The 12,470-nt window shown below is 43.4% G+C and overlaps 1 protein-coding gene across 1 annotated transcript in view; it reads right to left on the minus strand.

The window, feature by feature from the left end:
* The window catches only part of CMIP (c-Maf inducing protein), a 161,582-nt gene that overhangs the window by 137,748 nt on the left and 11,364 nt on the right, over positions 1-12,470 (minus strand). The gene's annotated exons all lie outside the window — the stretch shown is intronic.

Here is a 12,470-nt window from a genome sequence, read left to right on the forward strand (position 1 = left end):
TACACAACTTCTTCCAGTCCCCTGACCCTCACTATTTCTGAGGGACAAGAGTTAACTTTCCTTTATACATACATGCTGCCAGCATTTTGAACAAACATGACACCCCCTTCACAAAATACATCATTATCCATTCAAAACAACACAGATTATGGGCTTCCAAACAACTTTTATGCAGAGTAGACCCATTAAAGTTAATCGCCATAACTATCTTAGCTCCATAAAATTCAGTGGGTCTACTCTGCATAAAGGGAGATCCTGGGGGAGGGGAGAGAGAGAGAGATGAGATGTAAACCAACAACTTGAGATATTTACACTACATAATTATGTTCTTTAAAATGTGGAATCAATTATTATTAGCAGCTGCTTAATTATGTTACCCCAAATGTGAATTCGTTTCAAAGTGTCTAATCCAGTTGATTATGGGGGGGGGGGGAAACAACCCTCAAATTCATTTACAGAAATAAAACAATGGTATTCTTAATAAAAACAGTTAAAGCAACTGAACAAAAGCAAAGAACAAAAAACAAAATCAGCAAATCAGCAAAAAGCTAAAAACAAAATTAAAGCACATGCCAATATTCTACATACCTGGGTAGGCTTGCCTAGACAAAAAAGTTTTTAGTAGGCTCCAAAATAAGTACAGTGAGGGTGCCTGCCTATGTCAATAGACAGGGAGTTCCAAAGTGTAGGTTCTAGCATACTAAAATAAAAATTTCTTGCAAATGAAGAATGTGTATAATGTGCCACCTGTAACAGTGCCAGTTCCACAGACTGAAGCAGTTGATATGCGGTAAAGACAATGCCTGGTTGATACAAAACTCTCACCTATCATATTTGATCTGCAACAGGTCTGCAAGTTAACGTTCTGCAAGTGACAAGTATGTATAATGGGAACTGGCCCAAAATTGTGCACAGTTCACTTCAAAGGAGGATTTTTATATATACACAGCCATGCAAACTCGTGGAATTAATTGGTCCCTTGATACTTGCTTATTTGCTAAAGAAAAACTCACATGCATGGTTGATGTTGTTGTTTATGTTATGATGTTCCTGCGGCGCACACCCCACTAACGAAAGCGAGACCCTTGGGGATTTTCAAATTCCCTGTCTCATATTCCCAGGTCAACAATAGCCAGCTACCAGATTCCTTCATTCACAAGCAGATAGCCAGGGCAGCAGAGATGAGGGCAGATTTATTAGTGGGGTTAAGACATCTGATTACCAGTGGTGGAAGATGGATTCCCAACAACAGCAGCAAAAGGGATGAATGCTGTCAGCAAAAACAATGGAGAGGTCTGCCAAGCCACAAGTGCTGCCAGACACATATTTTTAGCCATCCCTTCCTATTTCTTTCCCCAAAATTCCACTCCAACTCATCCTGATTTAGCAATGCAAAACAAACAAACAAACAAAGCAAAGTTTGACACAGTATTTTGCTTTGCAATCTCCACAGGCTGCATCCCATGTGACTACAGAAACAATAAGGCACCCTAGAAGAAGCAGAAGTACAATGGTATCTCTCCCCCTCCCTTATTATTATTTTGCAAAAGGCCACTGAAATCCCCAGAGCATCAATAGCATCCAGCTCTCCACGTGGTCCAGTCTTGGTCTGTTTTTCCTCCTTTCACGAGGCTCTCCGATTTACGAGCACTGTACCCATCAGCTCAAAAAGGATTTTTTCATGTTGACAGTGTTTTGACGTGTTCTTTTAACTGACAATTCGTTTACTTTGGGGGCCTAATCAGTTTAAGACTTTTTTTTTAACACACACAACTTGAAGCACTTCAGCTGCCTATGATTTAATGCAGCCCAACCCCCTTATAGGACACATAAAGGCCAAATACGTACGCGGGGAGAGGCTTAAAAACATTTTTAAAGCTTTAATAAAAGGGGCAAGTAAGAATCAGCAAAAAGAAGAAAAAATATTTTTTTTAAGCTGGAAGCAGCATGGAAACAACAATGCACAGGGGAGAGGACATTGCTAATGCTAGAGCACAGGCATTTGCTGAGAGAAGGTCCTATGCTGGGTCTTCTGACATCTCCAATCAGGAGGATTTCTGGCAGCAACTGCAAAGGAAGACCTCATTCCCTAGGAGCCATTGTCAATCAAAACAGGCCAGAGGTTCTCAAACTACAGTCCACAAGTTCCATTCAGGTAGTCTGCAGAGCAGCATACATGTCCCTGCATTTGATTTATTTATTTTTCTAACACGAACACTTTCACCAGGGCTGGATTATCAAACAGCCTTGAAGGCCCTGGCCTAAAGCCTGTGTTTTTTGTAAAACAGAACTAATTTGCCAGTGGAAAGGGTCTTCTCGGCAGCCAATAGTTTGCATAGTATGATACTGCTTTTGATCATTATGCCAAAGCTGATGGGGAAAATGTGCTATGTAAATGTGTTGTTCTGTAGAGCGCATTAAAAAAAAAAAGTATTAATCAATCTGGTGATTTTCAAATCCTTCACCCTTTCACCCCCTGAAAAATTATGAGAAGGCAGCTTTTAGATTATGTTATATACAGTATGGTCTCGTTTTGCAAGTGTGGGGTGCAGAACCTTAGTTATCATTCCACATAATTTAGGGGGTTGGAATGGTGAAGACCATGTACATGTCCAGTGACAAATGATTGTAAATCAGTTTGGATTACTACTTCTTTTTAAAAGAACCACCAGTTGCAAAAATCCTAAGATTCGGTTATTACAACGTTGTTGTTGTTTTGCAACAATGCTGCATGGCATGTCTGTGCAAGCAAAGCAAAAGTTCCACAGAACTCAAAAGCCTCCCTTACTCAGCCATTGCTCAAGCTAGGCTTCCCTCACTCTCACAGGGATCTTGCACTCCATTTCAAGCAAACTGTGCTGGTTGCTTAAAGCGAAAACAAAAATGAAGCCAAAAAGTTGTATTGCACACGCACTTCCCCTTTCACCCCTCTGACTGACACTCCCATCTGACATTCCAGTTATTTACTTGCAAACCAGACATCACCCCCCACCACAACCACCCCAGTTCAGTCAAGACTCCATTTAAACTACTAGGGGAAGGAGGAAGTGAGAGAGTCTCTCTCAATTTCACGGTGCCACTGTCTCAGTTTCATCATGATAAAGCAGGCAGGAATCATAATGAGCATTAGCCAGTAGAGCCACTGGTAGAATTCTACAGAAGTCACAGAGGAAACGGCAAAAACAGCAAACACTGCTGGCATTGCCCCACCATCAAGACAGGTTATTTGAAGGCCACTTCAGGGTGGGACCAAGGAAACATCAAGAATCACGGGGCACTGCTATCAAAGAACTGCAGTTGTTCATATGACAGTTATGGCAAGACAAACCACTGGTGGCTTCTTCCTTGCAACCCTTTAAGCAAGCATTAGAGACTCGTAAGTTTCAGGTGGCTGGCTTTCTTGTACAGAGATACAGTCTAGTGTATATGGCTTTAACCTATGCTGGCCTTGTTTGCACATCATGCTAAGCCAAACCATGGCTTATTGTGAGTGTGCCAGCACAGAAGAGCAGACTGCAACCAACCGGTAGTGGTGTCCGCTCTTTGGAATGCCCTCCCATCAGATGTCAAGGTAAAAACCACTATCTGGCTTTTAGAAGACATATGAAGGCAGTCCAGTATTGGGAAATTTTTTATATCTGGTGCTTTACAATTTTTTATATATACTGTAAGCCATGCAGAGTGGCTGGGGAAACCCAGCCAGATGGGTGGGGTATAAATAATAATGTTGTATTATTATTATTATTATTAAGCTCCTCCTCTGTCTTTCTGCTTCTGCAAAGAGCTACGCCAGGGGTCCCCAAACTAAGGCCCGGGGGCCAGATGCGGCCCAATCACCTTCTAAATCTGGCCCGCAGACAGTCCAGGGAATCAGCATGTTTTTACATGAGTAGAATGTGTTGTTTTATTTAAAATGCATCTCTGGGTTTTTTGTGGGGCATAGGAATTCTTTTATTCCCCCCCCTCCAAAATATAGTCCGCCCCCCCCCCACAAGGTCTGAGGGACAGTGGACCGGCCCCTTGCTGAAAAAGTTTGCTGACCCCTGAGCTAAGCCATGATTTAGCATATCAAATCATAGCTCTTGCTTTAGCTGTCTCCAGACCAGGGTCAGCCTAGCCATGATGTGAGGTGAAGCACCCGCCTCAGGCGGTAGAAGTGCAAGAAGCGGCACTCTGGCCCCACCACCATCACTGCCACCACTGAGAGAGAGAGGTGTTCCATCTTCCCCGACCTTGGACAGAGAAACCAAGTGAGCAGCAATACTATGAGGAGTGGGGTAGCTCCCACAGAGTGTACCGATTGCCGCTAGGAGGTAGGGAAACTGATCGGCAATGGTCTAAGGATCACCCCAGCACAGCAGGCTAGGATGCAGAACCCCCTATTTCGCCTCAGGTGGCAACCTGCTCCAGACTAAGCACGAGCTATGAGCAAGGTTTGTCCAATAGCAGGGGTAGGCAACCTAAGGTCCATGGGCCACAAGCGGCCCATGCGGGTCGTTTAATCAGCCCACAAGCCGCTCGCTTGGTGAGTTCCCGCGCGCCGCGCTAAATGTGCGCAGCACGGTGCGGGGACTCGGTTCCATGGAGCCGAAAACCACATCTGCACAGATGCAGATGCCGGAAATCACATCTGCGCAGGCGCCAGAAATTGTGAGCACACACACAATCCAGAGGGCTCTCCACTGGAGGGAACTAGCCTAGGCGAGGTAAACCTTGCTGACCCCTGTCCTATAGCTTATGGCACAAAGTATCACAGGTATTCTGTCTCTCTCCCAAGTATTTAATTTGTATTACCTTTCTGTTCCCTTTTGGAAGACCAGGGGCTCCCACATACCGTATTTACTGTACTTCTTTAGAGACTGCCCACCCTCCAAAAGGAGTTCCAGGAGACATCCAACTAATGTAAATACAAAAGTACATCAAACATCAATAACCATATATACGAACTAAACATTTTAAACAGCAAAACATTAAAACAATGACTCACATATTGCTTCTTGGGATTAAACCTCAGAAAAAGTCCTTCATGTATCTGTTCACAGGGAACACAAAGTCCCCACCGCCATCTTAAGGAACAAACTGCCTGTAACAGGAAGAGGTGCTCCTGCAGATATATGGGCCCAAGGGCTCTTGAGGCCTTTTCTAACTATTGCCATAATTTTTTAAGGCTGTAATCTTTTATGCTTGCCATGTGGCCAGGAAAACAAGTAGACTGCTTCTGTGCCTTTAACAGCAGCTAGGTATTCAGGACTCAGCAGTACTCAGGCATACAAGCATTATCACCTGCATGTCAAAGGTGCTATGAAGTGGTACACGGAAAAGCTACTAAAAAGAAGCTGGAAACCTATTTAATTTTCCATCCAGTTACTGGTCAAACTAAGACATCTGCACCAACTGGTTTAATAAGCATTCTTTCTCTCTCTCTAATAAATTTATAAATCTACAGGGAACTCTGTACTTTTTTGTTGGGAGGAGGTGTTAGGAAACTTTGGTGGAGAATTCTCAGAAACAATAAGGCCCACAAAATCAATTTCAGCACTTTGATTAAATATTTATATGACACTTTTCCAACAGCCAAGTTGAGCTGAAAGTTAGAATAAAAAGCGTTGAAGCTCAATAAGACTGTAGCATAGACAGCGCCTTTCTTAGCTTTAAGGAATGCAAACAAAATCCCTTGCTGAGTTCCAAGTCACATCTTTCCATTGCTGTACACACCAGAGAAATGGCAAGGATGTCTCCATCTGGTGTTTATTACCTGATTTGTTTCCCCACAACATACACACCTCAACCTCCTATTCAATGAAGCTGTCAGCTGCGCATGTGCAACAGATGCTTCAAATGCACACACCCCAGCTTAGCCATGGCTTACATTTTCAAACTGGATGGAAGCTGGCTTAAAGGAAAATGCATCAAACAGCTGTGCTTCTCAAGAAAATACAGGGTACATATGGACCATGGGTAATGCCTTGGGTAAAAAGGTAAAGGTAAAGGGACCCCTCACCATTAGGTCCAGTCGTGACCGACTCTGGGGTTGCGCGCTCATCTCGCATTATTGGCTGAGGGAGCCGGCGTATAGCTTCCAGGTCATGTGGCCAGCATGACAAAGCCACTTCTGGCAAACCAGAGCAGCACAACTCGGTTTCAAATACTAGTGGCAGGAGCACACTGGAGACAGTGTAAATGGTAATGCGTACACAGCCTTGGGACATGGGACACTACATTACACCAGGCCAGGATATTTATTTATCTAACCCAGTATTGTGATCTGGCTGGCAATGGTTTTCTGGGGGCCTCAGGCAGACTTCTTCATCTACATCATCTGCCACCTGGTTCTTTAGCTGGAGAAGATGCAGACTGAAACTGGGATCTTCGCATGCCAAGCATGTACTCTTCCACTGAGCCGTGGAATGTCTACCGAATTCTCTAGGTCAGAGTGACCCTCATTCGATTATAAAGGGGATAGATTCGGCTCTGCCCTTTACAACATCGCTTATTGTTTAAAGGTTACCTTGACTGTGACTTCACCCCACTGCTCACAGCTCTGACTGTGCACAGGTTTGGTCACATGGTTAAGTGTCTCACTGAACATACATTCAGTTGCAAAGCAGAAAAGCTACCCATCCTCATCCATTTACTGCATTTCCTTTACAAACATTTCCTACATTTGAGCCTTATGAGCAACAATGAGAACAGAAAGAGAGGTGCTCAACTTGAGTCAAACCAATGACACATTTGGAACGGTATTGTTTGCCCATGAGCAACCTTGAGATCTCAAAGCCAGCTCTCAAAAAGAACTCTTGCCCAAACTCGCTAGCTAGGAATCATTGCAATGTGAGTGCTAGGGAATGAACACATTCTGTTTCTCTCTCCCCACAATCTTACCACTGAACTAGGGTAAAAAGATGCTCCAATCCTTCCACAATTTTATGCTCTAAAATGAAACTATTGAACAGATTGATGGTTGGTGATTTGTTCATGACTTATTGTAATGAAGGTGGAATCTGGAGGGGGCTATAAATCATTAGCCTCTTGCTGCATTTTCTAATTAGAAACTAAGTCTCGGCTGCATAATACAAAGGTTCAACAAGGCTGCTCCACTCCTTTTTTGAGAGGGGAAATAATGTTAAAAGTTTAGTGATAAAGTTGGGACATCTCATCGTAACAAATCATTGTGGTGGTGGTGGTGGGTGTTAAAAATTGTATACTACCCTTCATTTGCAGATCTTAGGGCGGTTCCCAACATAACATTCAGTTAATGTTTTGCAAACTCCTGGTTTGGACAGGCAACATCCCAACTTAACCCACCTTTCACAGTTGTTGCATGCTGACAACAGTTATAAAGCACTCTGTAGAGGGGAAATTGGTATTAAACCAATAAACCAATATAAAACAAATTGGGACCCAGTTTCTCTCCAGAGATGTTGCTGAACTACAACTCTCATCATCCCTGACCATTGGCCATGCTGGCTGAGGGTGCTGGGAGATGGAGTCCAGCAACATCTAGGACAGCCACAAGTTCCTCCTCCCTGCCAAAAAACAAATATGACTGCAAGCTTCAATCAATCTACCTGACAGATTAGCCAACTTGAACTTTAGTTGATTAATCAGGTGGGAGCAGTTTAATATCAGGATGGCCAAGAATCTAGGGCTTGGGGTTAGTTTGCTTTTAGATTGTCTGGGTTGGTGTGCTGTTGCAATAAAGAAAGCTTTCATCTAGCAATGCATGGTGGCTGTTTTAAGACTCCCATACTGTACTTTCAACATCTCAAAAAGTCACCTACCCTGAGATTTCAGTAACATGGCAATATATTTTAGTGTCAATAAATTAAAGGCAGATATTTCCCAATTACAATTTGTTAAAATAAAGAATAGAATAGAAAAATGTACAGAGCAGACCTAGGAAGTGTGGAGTAGCAGTCATCACACTCTGGATTGGGGGGTACCTGTTAATTTATCAATACTTTCATCACAAGTGCTTGCCAAATATTTTTTTCAAGCCACCCCAAAAATATATCAAACCTTTCCCCTAATTCTGAGGGATCAGCTCAAATCAATTCATTTTAGAGCAACCTGAAGTCTTTTTACTTCCTCCTTCTTTTGCAGGAAAACAAAACCCAGAAGGAAAACAAAACAATAACTTGGATGATTACCACACATTTCCTACCATATATTTAGTAAAGGAACATAGTCTATCATCTCCTGTCTCTACTACCTTCGGGCATTGTTTATTGTATTAAGTGTGATGTTCTAGTACACCAGGTTTTACAAACCCCAATTCCTAGAGAAACAGTTCAAGGGGTTGGTTTTCCAGTTTGAAAGAGAGCTTTGATTTGCTATCTTCAATTACACACCAGCTTTTGTAGCAGCATTAAAAAACACCCAGACCATCTTCTGAACGTTTGGTGCTAGGCAGGCGCATGAAGCAGGAAAGCAAACTAACCAGTTTAGGTTTCATAATCTGGACAGAAGGAAACATAGAGGCAATATTTCACTGGTGATTAATCCTGACAAACCAACAACAACTCTTTTCCAACTTACGCAGATCTTCATATGTACTCCCCACCCCCTACATTCCACCTCCGAGGATGGCATACACAATAAAGTAATAAAAACTCACGATTAGGGCAATCACAACAACCCAAAGCGAAACAGCAGCATTAAAACTGAAATGGCAAACACAGCTTGTGTCAGACGAGTCTCCCCGGGCCGTCAGGTAATCTGTAAATGGGGTATAACCACCCAAAAGGTGGACATACCTTTTTTGAGATGGGGATTGAAAGGTTGGGACAGAGGAGAATCCCAGGAGATGGATGCAGGCTCATGTTGTATTAGATATTGTCGTAGGTTTATTTATTTGATAAGTTGAGATGGGTTACCATATGATCCTGGGGCCAATGACAGCAGCATAATATATACGGTAGTTATAAAAACAGACAGAACAGTTAACTACTATAAAAACAAGTAAAGCTGTTCAAAACGGAACAGAACAATTGCAAATTCAGCAAAAGAGGTAGATTCCTCCAAACGAAATATTTTAACTGATTAAAGCCAGGGTTAAGAAATGCATCTAGCATACAGTGAAAGCTGAACAATAATGCTACTAGACACACATCTGTGGGGAAGGAGATCCATAGCTTGTGGGCTGCCACTCTCTGTATTTCTGTTTGTTAAGGGTGCTGAGAATTGTTAGGAGATCCTCTCAGAGCAACAATTCCTAGAGTGGTTTAACAATCACTTCCCAGGGAATTCTAGAATAGGCTAGAGCAGGCATCCCCAAACTGCGACCCTCCAGATGTTTTGGCCTACAACTCCCATGATCCCTAGCTAAGAGGACCAGTGGCCAAGGATGATGGGAATTGTAGTCCAAAACATCTGGAGGGCCAAAGTTTGGGGATGCCAGGGCTAGAGCGTGAAATCCCAAGGGCCATCTCATATGCCCATCATGAGTCTGAAACCAGGAGAGAACCTGTGCAGTTGATGCCTACATAGGCACAAGGTTTTCAGAGGAAGCTGCAGCCCTCCAGGGTTTGGGGCAGGGAGTCTATCCCAGCCCTACCTGGACATGCCAGGGATTGAGTCTGGGACCATCTGTGTGTAAAGGAGAAGTTCTGCCATGAGCTATGGTCCCTCGCCTAACTTGACACCTGCAAGAGAGCAGCAGGAGGACGTTGGCTGCCACTGGTAAACATGAGACCCTTCTGTGGTGCCACACGAGCCGCAAACCTTTGGCTCTCTGCCTTGCAGAGCGTCTCGTTTTCAGGAAACAATCCCTGGCTTGCTGGGATATGCAAGGGGTCCTCTTTCGCCAGCTGAGTATTTCAGCCAGCTGAAGTGGACGGGTGTCCCCAGCTACTAACCCCAGTAGGCTCAGATATTTTTGAAAAAGTTTCTTCTCGAAACAACTAAAACTAACAATGCAATCAGATATCCTTTTCTAACTCCTCCCCAGACTTCTACCATCACACCTGCTTGTTTTCATTCCCTACCTCAACCTTGGGGATGGTGGCGGAATAGAGAAACAAAAGAGGTTCTCAACATCCCTCCAAAGCAGAAACACTTGAAGTCACAAATACCTGATGCAGGTTTCCACATCCTCACACATCTCTCCAGTGAAAGGATTCCCTCTTACTCCGGACTGAATTTTGGGAAGACTGGCTAATGAGTCCAGAGGATGACTACAGTCTCCTTAGCATGTAACTTAGCCCACTAGCTCAACTGATTGACAGGTGGGCACAGTTTTGAGGAAATACCTCACAGGCGAAATTGCAACCGGGGGCAGGGGCATTAGTTCCAGAGGTTCCCTTTCCGATTTACAGAATGAAAGAGAAGATACAAGCACCCCTCAACCATCTCAAAAGTAAGGTAAATGCAACAAAAACATGGCACCCCACCACGCATGAGAATTTCACCAAATTTTCTGGGGGGGTGGAATGCAGAAGAAATGTTCAGCACAGCACTAAATCTAAACCATCAAACCCAAGGGGATAATGCAGCACAAGCCACAACTCCCTGGAGTTAATAGAAATCATGAAATGTTTTGCATATGTCCCACAATCAATCTAAATCCTGGACTAGATGAGCTAATGCTTCCCTACCCCCACCCCCTTTGAGCTGCTTTGCTAAGAAAAAGCAAACAAATGAGCTCACCATCCTGGAGACCAGACCCTGCGAGGTGCAGCTTGATTCCTGCTCCCTCCATCTGCCAGACACACGACAATTGGCATAGGAACCATCATTACAGTTCAACGCCTGGGCCTGGATGTTCACTCCCATGCCAAATAAGGTTTAAAAGCATATATAAATGTCTCCTATGCAGGGAAATTATACTGAGCAGTATCGTCTGAATTTGTACACTTTGGATACAAGTCATTCTTACTTTACTTGGTTTCTTCCAGGGAGCATTTTCCTCCTGTGCCATGTAGTTATTTCCAATCATTTTTTTCTGAAAGCCGACCAAGGCTGCTCTTATAATTAAGAGAGCAGCTATGCTGACAAGGCACAGGCTGAACTGACAAGGGAAGACTGTGGCTCAATGACAGAGCACAAGCTCTGCATGCAAAAGGTTCAAGGATCCATACCCAGCAGGCAGGGCTTGAAAACTCACCCACCTAATATCTTGGAGAGGTCTTGCTAGACATAGACAATGCTGAGCAAGATGCAAGATGCAAAGCATTTCCTGTTACATATTTTGCACAGTGATAAACACAAAAGGTCCCAGGTCCAACCCCTAGCATCTCCAGGTAGGGCTGGGGGAAATCTCCTGTCTGAAACCCTGGAGATCTGCTTCCAGTCAGTGTGGACAGTACTGAGCTAGATGATCAGCAGTCTGACTCATTATAAGGCAGCTTCCTATGTTCCTAGGACCAGAACCCACTCAAATATAAATTTCACTCCTTTGTCAACAATCTGCTAGCTGGACCAATGCCTGATGAAGCAGATCATACTCCACAAAAGCTCGTTCTATTAAAAAAAAACTGTTATAGTCTTTTAAGGTACCACAAACTTGTTTTTTTGTATGAACAGACTAATGCAGCTGCCCCCTCTAGAATTAGACCCAGGTTAGTGGCCCGCTGTTGCTGCTAACAAGAATTACTTCTCAGAAGAATTATCTCCAGCTTTGCCTCCCACAACTTCAGAAGTGAAACTAGAGACAATGTATCAACATCCACTTTTCGCTTCCTTGATGGAGGTTAATTGGCAACTTCGTTGTTATTGTGCAATCACACCCCGTCCTTATTAATCACAGGCAGAGAGTTGACCAGATTCCTGCGAGTAAAAATATACTGTATATGCTTTTTCACCCTCTCAATTTTTCCCAAGCTGTCAGCATATACATGCATGCAAGGACTAAAAGCACACAGCGTTGCAGCATTGCTGAAGCCAAGCAGATCTGGGTTTGGGCTAGTATTGGGATGGGAAACTAGGGCATAAAGAGAGCCCTACTCGATCAAGCAAAAGCCCCAGCTGGTACACCAGCCTGTTCTCGCAGTGGTCTATCAGATGGTGCAAGCAAAATTTGAGCACAGCAGCCCTCTCACTCAGAACCCCATGAGCTTCACCTGGAGTTTAATGGCAGAAGAGAAGCAGGAGAGAAAGCTATACTATTCAGCACTTTGGGAGAACTCTGAAACTTTTAACTGGAAAACAGTTCATGGCAGCTGCTGCTCTGTACTATTAGATAATTCTCTTTTGCAAGAGAGACCACCAATTTAAACTTTTATATGCATATGATTTACATATACAAAAAAGCAACTCATGTCAAGTGTGAAAAGGGGGTGATTCTGTCAAAATTCATGGCGGAGGTAGGGATGGCTGGATCAGTCTAATTCCAATGTGTGTCAGTTCTGCATGTGTCTATTCACACTTCTTATATTGTATTTTTGCTTTAATCTGCCATTTAAAAAAATATATACAGAAAAAATATTTCAAACCTATTTTTTACTTTTAAAAACCTGCATTTTTAATCAATT

This window comes from Zootoca vivipara, chromosome 6 (genome assembly GCF_963506605.1).
Source record: "Zootoca vivipara chromosome 6, rZooViv1.1, whole genome shotgun sequence".
NCBI classification, from domain to species: domain Eukaryota; kingdom Metazoa; phylum Chordata; class Lepidosauria; order Squamata; family Lacertidae; genus Zootoca; species Zootoca vivipara.